At 38.5% G+C, this 17,915-nt stretch overlaps 1 pseudogene; it reads right to left on the bottom strand.

The window, feature by feature from the left end:
* Window positions 1-14,269: 14,269 nt before the first annotated feature.
* On the bottom strand, window positions 14,270-16,894 carry LOC139006130 (smad nuclear-interacting protein 1-like; annotated as a pseudogene).
* Between the last annotated feature and the right edge of the window lie 1,021 nt (window positions 16,895-17,915).

Here is a 17,915-nt window from a genome sequence, read left to right as displayed (position 1 = left end):
ACCACCTAGATAATATGTATATAAAAATACTTTTTTAGCTGACACAGTTAGAGGATAGCAGAGAACTAAGTGGGTTATTCCCTTCTCCCCAAATCTACCTGATTTTTGACATAAGCTTATGTTTGGAGAATGAAGTACCATAACAAGGCATTATTTATAAAATAAGACATTAAAAACAATTAGACAAAAATCCCTGCCTTGAGAAATTTGGGGGACAATAGACTGACCAAAAGATATTATCAGCTAGCCCACACCTTATACATTATAGATCTTAAAAAAATATTAATCTTTTTGCTTTCTCATATTCCTCTTTCAAAACAATTAGTTCAATTATAGCAATAATACTCATTTTTTTTACAATTCAGAAAAAAAGCAGACTTGTATTACAAATCATTTATATCATTACATTATTCCATAAAAAACAATTTTATTAAAAGAACATAATTTCTAATATTTGTTCTTACTATTTTCTAGAATAGAATCACTCACATTATTTACATAAAATGCACTTAAAACAGAGTTTTACAGAGGAAATTAAATGGTATATATTTTTATGTCAATAAAGAAATATGTTCCCATCATGGCCAGTGTCACTCAGTTGTCATCCTGTGCACAGAAAGGTCACAGGTTTGATCCTGTTGGGACTGTGCAGGAGACAACCCATTGATTTCACTTTAACTTTGATGTTTCTTCACTCTCTCTTTTCCTCTCCCTTCGTCTCGCTTTCTAAATTCAATAAAAGCATGTCCTTGGTGAGGATTAAAAAGAAAAAAGAAAGAAAGAGAGAGAGAAAGAAAGAGAGAGAGGGAGAGAGAGAGAGAGAGAGAGAGAGAGAGAGAGAGAGAGAGAGAGAAAGAAAGAAAGAAAGAAAGAAAGAAAGAAAGAAAGAAAGAAAGAAAGAAAGAAAGAAAGAAAGAGGGGGAGGGGGGGGAGGGGGGGGAGGGAGGGAAGGAAAGAAGGTCCGAACTGGTAAAAAGTTTCTTTCCAACAAAAATCATAAACTCCTGTATATAATCCCATTCAGATGCAAAATAAATAATAAGAGCAAAATACAAGAATAGCAGGTAACAAAACAAAAAGTAATGGATCAGACCTTCAAAACCTCAGAGGGAAGGTAGGGGAGGGTGGGGGTAAGGGGGAGAGATCAACCAAAGGACTTGTATGCATGCATATAAGCCTAACCAATGGACACAGACACCAGGCGGGTGAGGGCATGAGTGAGAGGGGGTGGGGGGGCAATGGGGGATAAGGACACGTATGTAATACCTTAATCAATAAAGGAAAAAATAAATAAAAACAAACAAACAAAACAAAACAAAACAAAAAGTCAGCAGTGCCAAGAAAATAAAGGGAGATGATATTCACAAGTTGTAAGGAGGTTGATTACCATGTTGGAGGAAAACATTTCCTTGAGAAACCTTCATCAACGAAGACCTGGGAGAGAAAATTACCTTTAACCTGATCTTATGCATAGTTTAAGAATCTTTTTTTCAGTTTTAACAAGCTTTTAGCCTAAGAAAGTGACACAAATGAGAATGGTTTGGGATAAAAGAAGCACAAGATTTACTGAAAAATATCCTTAGAATAAGAATGAGCAAAAGGAGGCCAGCCAAGAATACAAAAGACACTTTTTGCTAAAGGTTCTTAAATACGTAAAATAAGAAATTTGGGAATTTATATAATGATTTTATTCAGATGCTCTCTACTTTTTTTATAGTATTATTATCCTTAAAGAATCACAGTTACCATAGCACATATGATTTGTCATTTTCATTTATTTATCTCTTTAGAAATATTTATGTGAAGTAGTTATTCTAGGCATTTTTAAATATAGATTGAAAATTGTCTTGTCGCTCATGGCATAAGAGTAAGCAACTTCAGTTAAAGGAACTTCTGTAGTTACCTAAAAGTCTAAAGGCCATGGGAGGTATAATTATGAGTGATAAAGTATTTCCTAAGTATATATATTATACTAAATATATAGCATACCAAATATATAGTCTACTAGGACAAATAAAATATGTACTCAAGAGATATAACAGGAGTTCAAAATTATGTTTCTGAAAATAAAGATATACTGCTATCAATTCAGCTTGTTTTGAAAATGTCGACTTGTTCCAACATGATTGACATATGAGGGAATAATTTGAGCAGAATGCAAATTTAAAAATAATGCTTGTGTGAAATTGTCCATATTAAATACTAGGTGAATGCAGAAAACTTCAACTAATTGAATCAAGGCATGTAGGAATATACAAAATGCACAGAATATACACAAGTACACACTTCAAAAATCTAGGAACTACCTCCATGCAACAAATCCTATTTCATATAACTCTTCCCACCACTTTTCACATGCCCAGTGTCCAGCAAATTTCAGGTACTTTTTAAGATAAAGTGCTATCCTAGTAGCTATTGCTTAATCATCTGACACTTGTAAAATTGTGCTACCATTTTTAAGCTCTTCTCTTTTATTGTGTTTCTGTCACTGAGAAAATTTTTGAGTGTTTTGTTCCAACCCTACTTTTTGCCTTTGGATTTATTGGATAGTTTTGCACAGTGCAGTGGTATTTAGGAATGCATATGTTGCTATAGCACAACTGACTGTATTAGGAGGTCAGAAGAAATAGAATTGTCATATACAGAGTCAGAAAATATTTCTAATATTGTATTTCTTAAAACTTCAAGAAAGAGTTTAGAGACATTAAAAAAGGGCATTTCAATAGTACAGAAAACAGGAAAAGAAAGGCATATGCCTGGTCGGTGTGACTCAGGGGTGAGCGTGGATCTATGAACATGAAGGTCCTGGTTCAATTCCAGGTCAGAACACATGCCGTGTTTTTGGGCTCAATCCCCAGTAGGGGGCGTGCAAGAGGCAGCCGAACAATGATCCTCTCTCATCATTGATGCTTCTATCTCTCTTTACCTTTCCCTTCCTCTCACATAGCATGCATATTGAATATAAAGGAATTAAACTGATTTGGGCTAAAGGTTATGCTAATTAAGAAACAAATAAGGACTCATCCTTAGTAAAATAAAATATTTGACATGTGTTCATTTTAAATTTTCTGTTTTTATAGGGTCATGTCTTTAACTTTTTTAATATTATGTTTTTATGAATATTCACATTTTTCTATATAGAGGAAGTATAATGTGGGAGCTTATCTGTTCGGGGTTTAATGTAGAAAGCAGATGTTTGTTAAAAGACAATCTCATCTATGACTGGAACTCCAACCCCAAAACTTTGCCTATTGGGACGATGCTCTGAGCTACCTTTGCCAGGGAAAAATAATTGATCTTTAAGAAGATTACCTATCATGTAGCATGTGTTTAAAGGAATCTATAATAAATCATACATATGATGTAATTATAATTGCATAAAAGTAAATATTAACATGTATTTCTACTATTTAGGAAGGTGTATAGAGGAATGCTTAAAATTTGCATTCTTAAAGTAATTTAAAATTATTTTAAATAAGAAAACAAAAACCCATTTAAATATATGCATTCAATTGTATTTTAAAAACAAAGAAATGTGGCCCATTTTTACATCAATATTTTTGTATGCCGCAAGGTACCATGCAATATGGTGTATTACTAATGACATTTTATAATGTCAAATCCAGAAAAAGCATTTTATTTATTTATTTCACCTGAAATCATCTACCAAGATAGTATAGCTTTTAATTTATGTTATTTGATTAAAAATTTTTTTAAACCTACTACATATTAAAGATTGTTTTTGAATAGGACTATCTTGTTGAATAAGAAACCAGTTACAAAAATCTGGTGGTTGAATCAGAAAAATCAATAATTTTTAATTAGATGACTGCTTTGACATGTGTTTGCCCACAGATTCTTAAAGGAATACATAGAGTGATAACTAACCCATTCCTAGTTTAATTTGTTTAAAGATGAAGCTTATTTCACTTTGCTAGAGGCCCCAGGTACTTGTGGTTGGCTGAACACATGGCAGGGATTTCAGGAACTTCCCAGGAGCTGCCAAGAATTAATCTTGGGGATCATTCCTGCTCTCCCTCTCAGGTCATCAGCCACTGGAAACCCATAGCTAGTGAAAGTTCTTATCTCTCTGTAATGTAACTGGGTTGCTGATTGGTGTTCTTTGCTTGCTTTCTTATCTTTGGGGGACTTAGTTTGAAGTTTCTAAGGCTAATGTCACAGTCCACCCTTTTATGAGTATTCATCTACTTATTATAGGGTTTTTTTCCATTTCTGTTTTTAAGATGTCTTCTTATATGTGAGATTTCATGTTGTTAGTCTAATCAGAAAGAAAAAAATATGGGAAATAATCATTTACATCCCCCCCCCCCAAGTCTTTTTCCTAGAAGGATTAGACCTATAGAAGTGCCCTCCATTAGGCTTCAGAAATGGCAGTGTGAGGGCCACTCCCATTTTTGTCAAATAATCTATAATAATAAAAGCATAATATGCTAATTAGACTGGACAGCCAAACAACCTTCCAGAAGTCATTCTAGACAAAGCCTTGCAGCAGGGGACTGAGGCAGAGGCAGTTAGGGGTGATCAGGCAGGCAGGTGAACAGTTAGGGGCAATCAGGCGGGCGAGCCATTAGAAGCCAGCAGTCCCAGATTGCAAGAGAGTGCAGGCCGGGCTGAGGGACACCCCCCTGACACCCCGCATGAATTTTGTGCATTGAGCCTCTAGTCTTGTGGCGAAATGTGGACACTAATAACTGGAGTGGACCCAGTGAATTATTAACATGGGGGAGAGGATATGTGTGTGTTTTTATCCCCATAGGGCTGCTGTAGATTCCAGCTCACTGGATTAAACCCTGCCATGGCATGGCACGGGACCAGTGTTCTTCCAGAAATGAAGAATTTGGTCCTGGGGCCGAATGATGCAGCTTCTCCAGACCCAGATGGCCCCCAGAATAACCTGGCGAATAATGATGAAGCTGAAGGCAGAAGCTGAGCAATTATTGGAGTGTACTCATACTCTACACATTCCAGATAACTAACCATTGCTCTTTTCATTTTTCTTATAGTCTGTAAAATCAAAACTGGAGCAGTAAACATGCTTTGGACCCTGACATTCCAAAAACAGAAAGTTCACCTCCCTCTGTCTTCTACATTCAGCAAAACAAAAAAGGGAGAGATGTTGGGGAGCACAAGAGACTTGGTTGGAAAGTTATAAGGAGGACATTCTGATAAAAGGGAAGTGTGTGGAAGCCCACTTACCCTCTTTATTGGAATTCTGACTTAGGGGAGACTTAGGGGAGTGTCAAAGGTGACACCCCTAATTATTCCTTGACCTTTCCAAACAAGTCTGTGCATACGCAGACCCCCAGGTGTGGAATCCTTATGCTTAATCTCTGGATGCCCTTGCCTAGAGGATGATGTAAACACATGTGTCCTCCCAAGATTACTCACTCTACTGATTGTATCTAAAGATAAAAATTCCAATAAAGGCCCAAGGAGGCAGGCAATCGAGGTTGCTTTGGCCACTAGAGCCAGGAGGCCCTTAGCCCTTTCTTTCACAGTCAAACTGTGTCTGAGTAATCTGTTCATCCGTCGCTCAGGGATTGCTGGTCAGCCCCCGAAATTCTCAAATGGAAATCCTAAAGAAGGATACTCAGTTACTTTGTTTAAATAAGTAGAAAATTAAAATTATTGATTCTGTTGAAGAGAAAATAAGGATTAACTATCTAATTCAGTTGAAACAAATCTGCAAATAATTAAAGGTGAAAAAAAGCTGTGAATTGATACCTTCAAATGAAGTATGCATGGGACATCCTCTCATCTGCTTTATATTCAATTATTAAGAAAGATAAAAATGAAAGACAATACCTAAACTGTCAATTTCAGTGATAAGTAATTGTAATTGTGACTCTCTGTGATTCAAATATCCCTTAGAGAAAGAACATTTACAATTTGACAAGCACTCATTCCATTTTTCAAATGTATTTTTAGCAATATCTTGTGAATACAAGTAAAATTTTGACTCTAGTTCATTGACATACATATCAAGTAGAACATTGTCATGGATGAACAAACCACAAATAAGATGCCCAGCTTGATTTAAGCTGCTGAAATAGTGATTTTACTGGCAAGACATGGTCTGCATGCTGTTTTGAGTCAGGTGCCAAGGATACTCTGTGGCAGGAGCGTTTGCATTTCAGACATTAGCTATTTCTTTAATTAACAGAATCTGTGATGTATTTGTACTTCAAAGAAGTGGATCTCAGGGAGAATGGTGCAATTTACTAAATAGTAGATATTAGGTAAATCATATAACTTTTTGATTCTGCCTTTACCTGTGTAAAATAATGTATTAATATCTATTGTGCGGAAAGACTATTGAAAAAATCAATAAAATTATTATATAAGGCATGCAGGAAATTCAAAATGCTACCTCCTATGTTTCAAACCATTTTCTTATTTACTCTTCTGCAATCACACTGGTCTCCTTAGTGTACCTTGAATATCCCAGGCAACAGACAACAGGGCTTTGGCACTTGGTTTTCCGTCTGCCTTGAAAAAAATGTGCATCCTACACATTTGGAGTAAAGACCTCTTTTCTCCAAGTCATTTACTTGGTCACTCTAAGATTTTATCCCTCTCCCTCCCCTCCACACACACACACTCTATCCTCCTTTCTTTTCATTATTTCTTGTTATTTTAGAATTTGCTTCTCTATAGCATTTTGATGTTTAACTTATTCACTGAGTTTGCTGTCTCTCCAATTTGAATGTAAACTCCATGAAAGGAGTAAATTTTTATGGTTTGTTGACTACCAGAACCCAATGTCTAGAGTAGTGTCAGTGACAGAGTAAATGCTTGATTTTTTCATAAATAAATAAATGTTATACGGATGATAATTTTTATTATTAAATGGTAAAATAAATCTACTTTTAAAGTAACTGCCCCCTTTTGATTTTATATGTTTATGAGGTGAAAGTGAAGGATGTTAATTAAAGAGAGCATAGAGATTTTGAGGGCCGAGCAAAAATGACAGATGTTATTTTTGTCATGCTGTCTTCACTCCTGATAGATGCTTCCTGGGGCATTATGCTGATGAGATTTTTTTCCATCCTGGCCAAGACACAAAGACTTTAATCAAAAATGCTGTGCTCACTGGTTTGGCTCAGTGTATAGAGAGTCATCCTGCAGACTGGAGGGTCCTGGGTTTGATTCTGGTCAGGGGCACAGAGGGGAGGGGAACAGGAAATGCCCAATCAATGATTCTCTCTCATCATTGATGCTTCTATCTCTCTCTCTTCCTTTCCCTTCCTCTCTGAAATCAATAAAAATATTTAAAAAACAAAACAAAACCTGCCTTTGGGTCTTTGAGTAAGGGATAGCGTCAAACGAGTGACAGTTTCTGTGCCACATATTTGACATGTCCATAGTAAATATTTCAGGATTTCTTTTTCAGTAGATATTTAGAAATTTAGTGTAGCAGATTACCTAGCTTAACAATCTATTAGAGTCACTGAAGAACTGGTCACATGTTTTTTTAACCTATTAACCTAGAGAAAGATCACCACTTATTCAATGCACAAATGAAAACCTATTAATGCCCCTAGACCTTGCACAGGCCATTGTTTAAGGACATTAACAAATAGAACTTGTAAAACATAAAGCCATTGCCACAACAATAATTGTGGGTCCTCATGGTGCACATAGATTTGTTTTTGGAATAGGTTAAGGAGTTAGATGCTGTGACATATAACATATGTCATGCCCAGAGCTAGAATGAGTTGTCTACAGAGAGAGAACATCAGCTTATGAAGCTTTGTTGCTGTTAAAAATGAGGGGCTGACAACCAAGAAGAAACTATTTGCAAAAGACAGATCTGATAAAGGACTGCTATCTAAATATTCAAACTCAGAAACAAGAAAATGAACAATTCAATTTAAAAAATGGACAAAAGAGCCTTGGCTGGTGTGGCTCAGCTGGTTGAACATCATCTCATACACTGGGAGGTCACAGGTTCAAATCCGGTCAGTGTACATGCAAGGCTTGAAGGCTTGATCCCCAGTATTTGGCGTGGAGGAGGCAGCTGATTGATGATTCTATCCTCAATGATTCTCTCTCTCTCTCCCTCTTCCTTCCTCTCTCTCTAAAATCAGTAAAAACATATTTTTTTAAAAATGGGCAAGAGACCTCAACAATGAAAATATACAACTGACAAATAAGCAAATGGAAAGATGCTCTACATATGTTATCAGAGAAATGCAAATTAGAACAATGAGATACTATTACATACCTACAAGAATGACCAAAATCCAAACACTGACAAAATGCTGGCAAGGATGTGGAGCAACAGAAATTCTCATGCATGACCGGTAGGAATGTAAAATAGTACAGCCACATTTGAAACCATTTGGCAGTTTCTTACAAAACTCGACATACTCTTCCCCTATGACCCAGCAACGATGCTCCTTGGTTTTATGCAAATAAGTTGAAAATTTATATCCACATAAAAATCTGCACATGAATGTTTGTGACAACTTTATTTATAACCACAAAGATATCTTGCAGCAGAAAAATGGATAAATGATTATTGTATATCAGATAATAGAATATTATTCAGTGCTCAAAAGACATGAACTATCAAGCAATGAAAAGACACGGAACAACCTTAAATGCATATTATTAAGTGGAAATAAACCAATCTGAAAAGGCTACATACTATATGATTCCAATTATATGACATTCTGGAAAAGGTGAAACTACAGAGACAATATAAAAAGCATTAGTTGCCAAGGATTAGGTTGGAGGAAGATAAAAATAGCGCACAGAGAATTTTTAGGGCAGTAGAAGCTATTCTATATGATGCTATAATAGTGGATACATGTCAGTATACTTTTGCCAAAACTCATAGAATGTACCACACCAAGAGTGAACTTTAATATGAACTATAGTCTTTGTATGATAATGACATGTCAATGTAGACTCATCAGTTGAAACAAATGTTCCACTCTAGTGTAGGACATTGACAGTATGGCAGGCTGGGTCGGAAAAGTGGGTAATAGGGGCATAGGGAAAACCTTTGTAACTTATACTCAATTTTTCTGTAAACCTGAAACTGCTCTAAGAAATAAGGTCTGTTAAAAAATCATCTAGATTTTATAAGCCTATGCCAGCAAATGTGTGTTAAAAAGAAAAAATTGGCATGTACAGTTTTAAATTCATAGAAAAACTTATATTTTACTTAGACCTCATGACCTCATTAATTCAGAGCTGCTCATTTCAATGCATGATATTCAAGCTGAACTGAAAAACACTTTTGTAGTCCTACAATACCCCCCTCAAAGGAAGGGGGGGGAAATTATAAATAGAGAATCCTTATTTTGTTAAATATATTCATCTATTTTCAATATTTGAAGCACTTTAAGAAAATTATTTTACACATGAATGGCTGAAGTACTAGAATATAAACTCTTAGCTATGTATATAAGAATGCCTATTCGAGAAGTTTCTTTGCTTTGAATTTTTTTAGTTGTCATGTAGCAATATAAATGCTTACTTTTTAAAATTATTTCTAAAATTGACTAACATTTTTGCTTAAATATTTCTGATTCCTGCCTCTGACAACAATTCAAAATAAATTTTGATATAAGTTTATGTGTATAGAATGCTTGTTACTGAAAATATTACTTTTATTATAATACTAGAGGCCCGGTGCATGAATCTGTGCACGGGTGGGGTCCCTTGATTGGCCCTGCAGCTGGTGGGGTGGGGGGGGGGGTGCAGAAGGGACTGTGGGAGGTTGTCCACTGGCCATGGGGGAGAGAGCATCCAGAGGGAGGGACCATGGTCGGCCAGGAGGAAGGTTCCACGACTGACCGGGTGGAGGGACTGGGGGAAGTTGGCTGTGGGAGCACACTGACCACCAGGGGGCAGCTCCTGCATTGAGCGTCTGCCCCCTCGTGGTCAGTATGCATCATAGTGACTGGTTGACCTGTCGTTCTGGTCATTCCAGTCGTTCGGTCGTAATGGTCCTTAGGCTTTTACATATACTAGAGTCCCGGAGCACGAAATTCGTGCACTCAGGGGGGTTGGTCCCCCAGCCTGGCTTGTGCCCTGTCACAGTGTGGGATCTCTGAGATCAATCGCCTCAAAGAGGTAGGCCCTGCCCACCCATCTGGGGCTCCTCTATGAATTGCCCCAAAGAGGTAGGCTGGAGCCGGAAGTCCCACCTCCATGCTGCATGGAGCTGGAAGGTGGGACCCCCAGGCAGGCCTTGCCACACGGAGCTGAGGGACCCCAGGCAGGCCTCACCAGACCCCAAGGCAGGCCTCGCCTCGCAGAGCCAGGGGACCCGCCTCCTGAGTGCACGAATTTTGTGCTCCGGGCCTCTAGTATATGTAAAATATATGCTATATACACGTGTGGAGCCAGGAGGAAACAGGACTCCCAGAAAGGACTCCCAGGCAGGCTCTGTGCCATGCACGTAGTGTCAAGCCCAGCCCCACCCACCTGCACATGCCCGCTGTGCATGCAGCCATCTTGTGACTGTGTGAGGGCATCGTGGCATGACGACTAGTTAGGCTTTTATTAGTAAGGATAGATGAACTGCTCCTTTTGTCTTAGTTTTTATAATGAATATTATTTAACCAATAAAAAATACATCATAAATCAGGCTTTCAAATCTATAAATACATTCTGTACATCAAAGACCAAGTTTTGTTCATAAACATCATGTAAAAGAAAGTAAACTTAGATAATTTTAAAACAAATATTTAGCATGTGTAAACAGAATATACACAATGCACCATGAAAGTTTATATTGGGTGAATTCTCTGCAGAAGATATTTTAAAGTACAAGTCTAAAGAGTTTGAAATTATGTGTTTTCCTATTAGTGTTTCTTAAACATTGACGTTCTTGATTTTTTTTTTCTAAAACATATTAAAATGTTCAAAACTTGGATTATCTGACCCAATGTAAAATGTGTTAAAAATGCTTCTGAATGTCTTTATTTTTTAAAATGTATCTTTATTGTTGAAAATATTACAGATGATCCCCTCCACCTGGCATCTGTCCCCCCTCCAGGCCTTCACCTCACTATTGTCTATGTTCATGGGTTAAGCATATATGCAGATAAATTATTTGGTTAATCTCTTCCCACCCGCCTCTCCCTTTTCCTTTAAGGTTCATCAGTCTGTGCCATGTCATCCATGTCTCTGGATCTATTTTGTTCTTCAGTTTATTTTGTTCATTAGATTCCACATATGAGTGAGATGATGTGACACTTGTCCTCCTCTGACTGGCTTATTTCACTTAGCATAATACTCTCTAAGACCCCCATGCAGTCTCAAAGGGCAAGAGATCTTTGTTTTTAATGCTGTGTAGTATCCCATGGTGTAAATGTACATTTTTTTATCCACTCATCTATTGAGGGGCACTTGGGCTGTTTCCAGATCTTCGCTATTGAAAATAGTGGTGTGTATATTCTTTCCGATTGGTGTTTCAGGATTCTTAGGATATAATGTCTTTAAATGGTAAATACTATGGGAGAGAAAGATTCTTCCTCTCCTTGAGCATTTAATCCTCACTTCATCTAAGTTAAGTATTGGTCACAAAACTGCTTTTCAAACGTTTCAGTTAACTTTTCTGGGAAACTAGCTAATGATTTTGGATCAAAATTGATATCATGGTCTAAATTACATTGTTATGGTAAACGGTATATTTCTTGCATAATAAAATATCTTTCTAGTTTTCTTAGTAGTAGTTGTTTTCTTTCTTTTCTTCATGTGTCACGTTATTTTTGTTTACTTTTATTTAATTCACTCTATATTTTAACTAAAAATACTTTAAAAAATTTTTATTGAATTTATTAGGATGACATTGGTTAAGAAAATTATACACGTTTCATGGGTACAATTGTGCCATACATCATCTGTACATTGTATTGTGTGTTCATTACCCCTAGTCAAGTCTCCTTCAATCACCTTTTATCTCTTTTTTACCCTCTCCCACCTCCTGCCACCCTCTGGTTAGCACCATACTCCTCTGTGTCTATGAGTTTTGTTTGTTTTCTTGTTTATTCATTTGTTACCTTCAGTTTTATATCCCATATGTGAGCAAAATCATAAGAAATCATGCAATTCAATACCAACCACTCTAATTAAAATACAAACAAAAACAACACCAAACAGATACTTCTCCCAAGAATACATATAAATGGCCAATAGATATATGAAAAGATTCTCAACTTTACTAGCCATTAGAGAAATGCAAACCAAAACTGCAATGAGATACCACCTCACACCGGTTAGAATGGCTATTAGCAACCAGACAAGTAATAACAAGTGTTGCAGAGGTTTCAGAGATAACAGAACCTTCATTCACTGCTGGTGGGAATGTAAACTGGTACAGCCACCATGAAAAACAGTGTGGAGGCTCCTCAAAAAATTAAGAATAGCGTAACCAGAGGACATAATAACTCTTCTTCTGAGTATCTACCTGAAAATTTTGAAAACATTTATTTGCAAAAATATATGTACCCCAGGTTCATTGCAGCATAGACATGGAAAAAAAAACAACACACTGAAGTGTCCTTTGATAAATAATTGGATAAGCAAGATGAGGTCCATGTATACAATGGAACACTACTCAGACATGAAAAAAAAGAAATGCCATCTTTTGCAAAAGCATGGATGGATCTTGAGAATATCATGCTAAGAGAAATACGCCAGACAGAAAAGTTAAAGATGCTTTTCTTTTTAATCAGCACTAATTGCACTGACCTAGCACCAATATAATTTTATCTAGGAATTGGTTTATATGTAAAACATTATGTATGAATTTGATTATTTTTAACCATACACAGTTCTCTTTTGGGGGTGGGGGAGCTATATTTATAAATTTTATTTTTTTAGCCCCAAAATAAATATAAATGAAAACCTGCTCTTCAAATGCAGGGAGGCTTTCCCTATAATGTACCATTACATTTACAGCACAAAACATTCTCTTATGAAAATCAGCATGCAGTTCTTTCACACACAATTATATATATAAACACACTATATATATATATGTAAGTAGTTGTGAATTGCTTACTTACTAAGATTCCTGTAGTGGAAAATCAGGAAAGTGGGCAATTCCCATACTTTTCAGTCTTGGGAGGGTAAATACAACCTCTCTAAATGTTTTTAAAAAGATGAAACATGTAAACTACACATCCTCCTTAAGACATGTACACATGTTGTTAGAAGAAAGCAAGGAGCCGGCCACATAAATGATAGTGTTTCTCAAAAGAGAAAGAGATAGCATTTGAATAAAAATGCAAAGTTGGCCCTAGCCGGTTTGGCTCAGTGGATAGAGCGTCAGCCTGCAGACTCAAGGGTCCCAGGTTCAATTCTGGTCCAGGGCATGTACCTTGGTTGTGAGCACATCCCCAGTAGGGAGTGTGCAGGAGGCAGCTGATCGATGTTTCTCTCTCATCGATGTTTCTAACTCTATATCCCTCTCCCTTCCTCTCTGTAAAAAAAATCAATAAAATATATTTTAAAAAATGCAAAGTTGAAGAACAGATAAGAGGGTCAAAGTTATTATGTACATGTTCCATGGAGAAATCGGAATTGTCTCACAGGCAACAGATCCTCGATGCATCTCAGCCTCTCCTGACATTAAATCAGCCCTCACTGGCAGTAGTCATGATCTTCCTGTACAGTCAAATGCTTAAGCAGGCTCCATGCAGCATCTGTTTAATTCCAACAGTCAATAATGAGGCCATGTGGTAAATTCCCACTCCCCCAAAAAGAAGTGCAAAATCAACCTCTGTGATTCAAGAGCTCAACCAGGTCAAAGCTTTGGTATATACCAGAGGCTGTTTTCATGATAACCAAAGCTTAGGAAGATTCTCTGTTAAGGGATTTTCCCCAGAAACAAAAACAAAACAAATCCACAAAGCCTATAAATAAAGGGAACAATCCACAATTCCTCTTTAGACAAGGGTTTATAGTTTCTTAGGCAGCAGTTCTGAAAGCACCAACTGAAGCCACCATGCTTCTAGGAGAACATGATGTTTCTAGAACAGGATGTGTTGGTAAGGCTGCTCTGAGAACATTTGCCCACAGGCAAGTGGCAGATGTGCCACAGAAAAAAGTTCAAACAAACACAAGTCAGTTTTCTTCCATTATAACATAAACTGGTCAGCAACCCAGGAAAGACTTAAAGTAATAAGAGGCATTACAAAGAGCCCCCGGAGCTCTTGTGTCAATCACAAAACCTTGGCAGGAAGGAAAGGTCTCTCAAGGCTTTGGGGTGTTGGTTAGTTTGTTAGGTTTCAGATACCTCCTTCCCCTCCTCCTTCTCGCTGTCTACTTCAGAAGTGTCAGAGGACTCATGAAACAGAACATACTCTCTGCTGCTGAACCCAATTTTTTAAATTTTATTTTATTGATTTTTTACAGAGAAGAAGGGAGAGGGATAGAGAGCCAGAAACATCGATGAGAGAGATTGATCAGATGCCTCCTGCATGCCCCCCAGTGGGGATGTGCCCGCAACCAGGTACATGCCCTTGACAGGAATCGAACCGGGGACCCCTGAGTCCGCAGGCCAACGCTCTATCCACTGAGCCAAACCGGTTCAGCAGCTGAACCCAAATTTAAGTACATCTTTTTCTTTCAGTGCATAGTATCTCTTTGGTTCAATGCGCTTGTTATTCGAGAATATTCCATTGAGCCAAGGCCAATGAGGTAGGGCTTCACCCTGCGGCCACCTGTCCTGTCTGCACAGGTGTATTCCACAAGCCTCTGCTGGAAGATCGTATGCTGGTTTGAACCAGAGGGATAATCGATTGGAATGTCTGCGATTGGGCTGTGTCTTCCCAGGAGGTAAGCGCTTTGTCCAGGATGTGCATGATTGGAAGCACCTCTTAATTTTTAAAGGGGTACAGACGCCACTGTTTTATAGGGATAAGTGCTCTGGGGGGTCGCTTTGAATGACTACACCTCAGAAGGTTAGTGTCCTCAAGAAATGCCCCCAGAAAGTTGACGATTGGCTGTTCTTTAACAGGCACCTCTTTGTTTTGGTTGCTGCCACCAGGTGGAGAAACCAACTCCAGAGACTCATTACAGCTGGTACTGACTTCAATCCTTTGGCGATGCTCCCTCCCCCCATGGGGCATTATAAGGCTCCCGCTCTGCCTCCTGGGCCTGCAGGTTCTGAAGCGCTCCATCAGGTCCCTGAGCCTTTGCAGTCCCAGGGCTCTCATTAGAGCTTCTCCTCTGATGGGGGCGGCCCCTGTGCCTGTCTGGGTCACTGTTCCTAGCTCGCCTGTGTTCCTGCCTGATGCCTCCCAGTGCTGCTAATCCTCCCATTCTCCCCGGGACAGATGGTCCTCATGGTCTTGTTTCACTTTGACCGTTGAGTGGTGAGGGCTTCGGTTTCTGTCACTCCGAGGAGACGTGCTTCTTCTCCCGGAGGACTTTTTCTTTTTGGCTGGGGATCTACCACACAAACATCACATTTGTGAAGGTCTCTGATTTTCACACTATAGGAGTCAGGAGCTTCACCTTCCTACCTTGTCATCTCCCCTGAGTTCCAGACCCACAGACATAACTGCCTACCAACCTTCTCTCACTTAGATAACATAACTCTTGATTCCCAACCCCTCAAAACTTTTCCTCTCTTAGTCTTTGCCATTTCAGTAAGTGTCGCCACCATCCAACCTGCTCCTCAAGCTAAAAACTTACATGTCATCCTTGATTCATTTTCCCCTCACCAACAGAGCTCCAAGCCCCTCCCCCACAGCTACATTCCCATATACAGTCCCAATGAAAAAAGAGAAGTCATTAGTTAGGATTTACCAAAAATATAAATTACTTGTCACTGCAATTGTTATCACTAACTACGTATACAATTTCAAGCAAGGAAAATGATGATTTGGAAGACCTCAAAGAAACACAATTAAGTCTAGAGTTAGAAAAATTCACACCCCAACTTTCCACTTCCTGTTTGCATGACATTGACAAGATACTTAATCTTTTTTTTTTTAAATATACATATTTTAAAGGTCTCTAGAATATTGTGGATTCCACAAGCCTATCTAGTAAAGAGGGAATATGCTAATTGACCCTCACACCATCACAAAGATGGCGGAGCCCACAGCCAATAAGGAGGGAATATGCTAATTTCCCCACCCTCAAAGATGGCTGCACCCACAGCCACAAGATGGCCATGAGGGGAGGAAGTTGTGGGCAATCAAGACAGCAGGGGAGGGCAGTTAGAGATGACCAGGCTGGCAGGGGAGGGCAATTAGGGGCAACTGGGCCGGCAGGGGAAGTCAGTTGGGGGTGACCGGGCCGGCAGGGGAGCAGTTAGGTGTCGATCAGGCTGGCAGGGGAGTGGTTAGGGGGTGATCAGGCTGGCAGGCAAAAGTGGTTAGTGGCAATCAGGCAGGCAGGCAGGGGAGCAGTTGGGAGCCAGCAGTCCCAAATTGTGAGAGGGATGTCCAACAGGGATCGGGCCTAAACCAGCAGTCAGACATCCCTTGAGGGGCTTCCAGATTGAAGAAGGTGCAGGCTGGGCTAAGGGACACCCCCCTCCCCCCCAGTGCACGAATTTCATGTACCGGGCCTCTAGTATTATACATAATATGTATAAATAATGTTGACTTCAGTATTTTTTCCATCACCATTTATCCCCCTATACCACGGGTGGGCAAACTTTTTGACTCGAGGGCCACAATGGGTTCTTAACCTGGACCGGAGGGCTGGAACAAAAGCATGGATGGAGTGTTTGTGTGAACTAATATAAATTCAAAGTAAACATCATTACATAAAAGGGTACGGTCTTTTTTTTTTTTTTTTAGTTTTATTCATTTCAAACGGGCCGGATCCGGCCCGTGGGCTGTAGTTTGCCCATGGCTGCCCTATACCCTCTCACCACACTGCTGTCCATGTCCATAAGTTCTTACTCTTTTTTTTCTTTTTTGCTCAATCCTTCCAAGTCATTTGCTCCCCCTGCCCCCATGAGCTGTCAGTTGCTCTCTATCTATAGAGTCTATCATGTGGCTTGTTAGTTCATCAGTTCCTTGGATTCCACATATGAGTGAAATCATATGGTACATGTCTTTCTCTGACTGGCTTATTTCACTTTTCTCCAGCAAAATGGGCTTTATGGGAACAACAAAGAACTGCAGTTCAGGACATGTGGTCTGATAGCAAAACATGCCATGTCCAGATAAACAAAGGAGAGACACTCTTTTATGGATATTGGCAAGAAACTAAAAGTTTGGTATGTTGTGACTTTTCATTGACTGAGTTATGACAGTTTCCCATTGGGTGAACTTTATGGGCCAGGAGGAATATTTCCTTCATCCTGCTGAGGTAGTATAATATATCACTTCCTGTCAAAGATGCAAGATAGGATTCTTCTTGTTGGAGTCAATAGTGTGCTTTGGGTGGTATGTGTGGGAGCTCTCTAGTCTAGCCTTGCAACTTCATTTACAATGAGGTTTCTGTTTATTAAATTTTCATACCCAGCCAGGGAATCTAGAGAGTGAAGGAAAACTTTTTTTTCTCCTATAGTATGTTAGCATGAGTATGTAAATTTTTAGATTATATTATTCTGAAAATTGTATAGCAGATATAAAGTGAGGTCAAGTTTCAAAATACATATAAAAGCATGTCATAAATTGGTACCCAATCATTCAACTAATCAAAAAAGAATGCTAATTTTAAAATTATTGCATGTATTTTTATCTCTAAATATGCAAAATTAGATTTTATATGTTCATTCCTAAATATATTAAAATTTAAGGACCAAGTAATGACTCTAGTGAGATCTTGCTAATTCTTTAAAATGTTTTACTGCACTAAGGTGGAATTTTTGCAGTGATGCCTATCTTGATTCTCCTAGGCAGAATCTTTAATTCCTAACTCATACAATTACGGCTTTCCCTTATATTCTTTCATTGTGA

This window comes from Myotis yumanensis, unplaced genomic scaffold (genome assembly GCF_028538775.1).
Source record: "Myotis yumanensis isolate MYYU_CA2020_CCGP unplaced genomic scaffold, mMyoYum1.0.hap1 SCAF_3, whole genome shotgun sequence".
In the NCBI taxonomy this organism is placed as follows: Eukaryota; Metazoa; Chordata; class Mammalia; order Chiroptera; family Vespertilionidae; genus Myotis; species Myotis yumanensis.
This window is presented reverse-complemented; position numbering and strand designations above follow the sequence as displayed.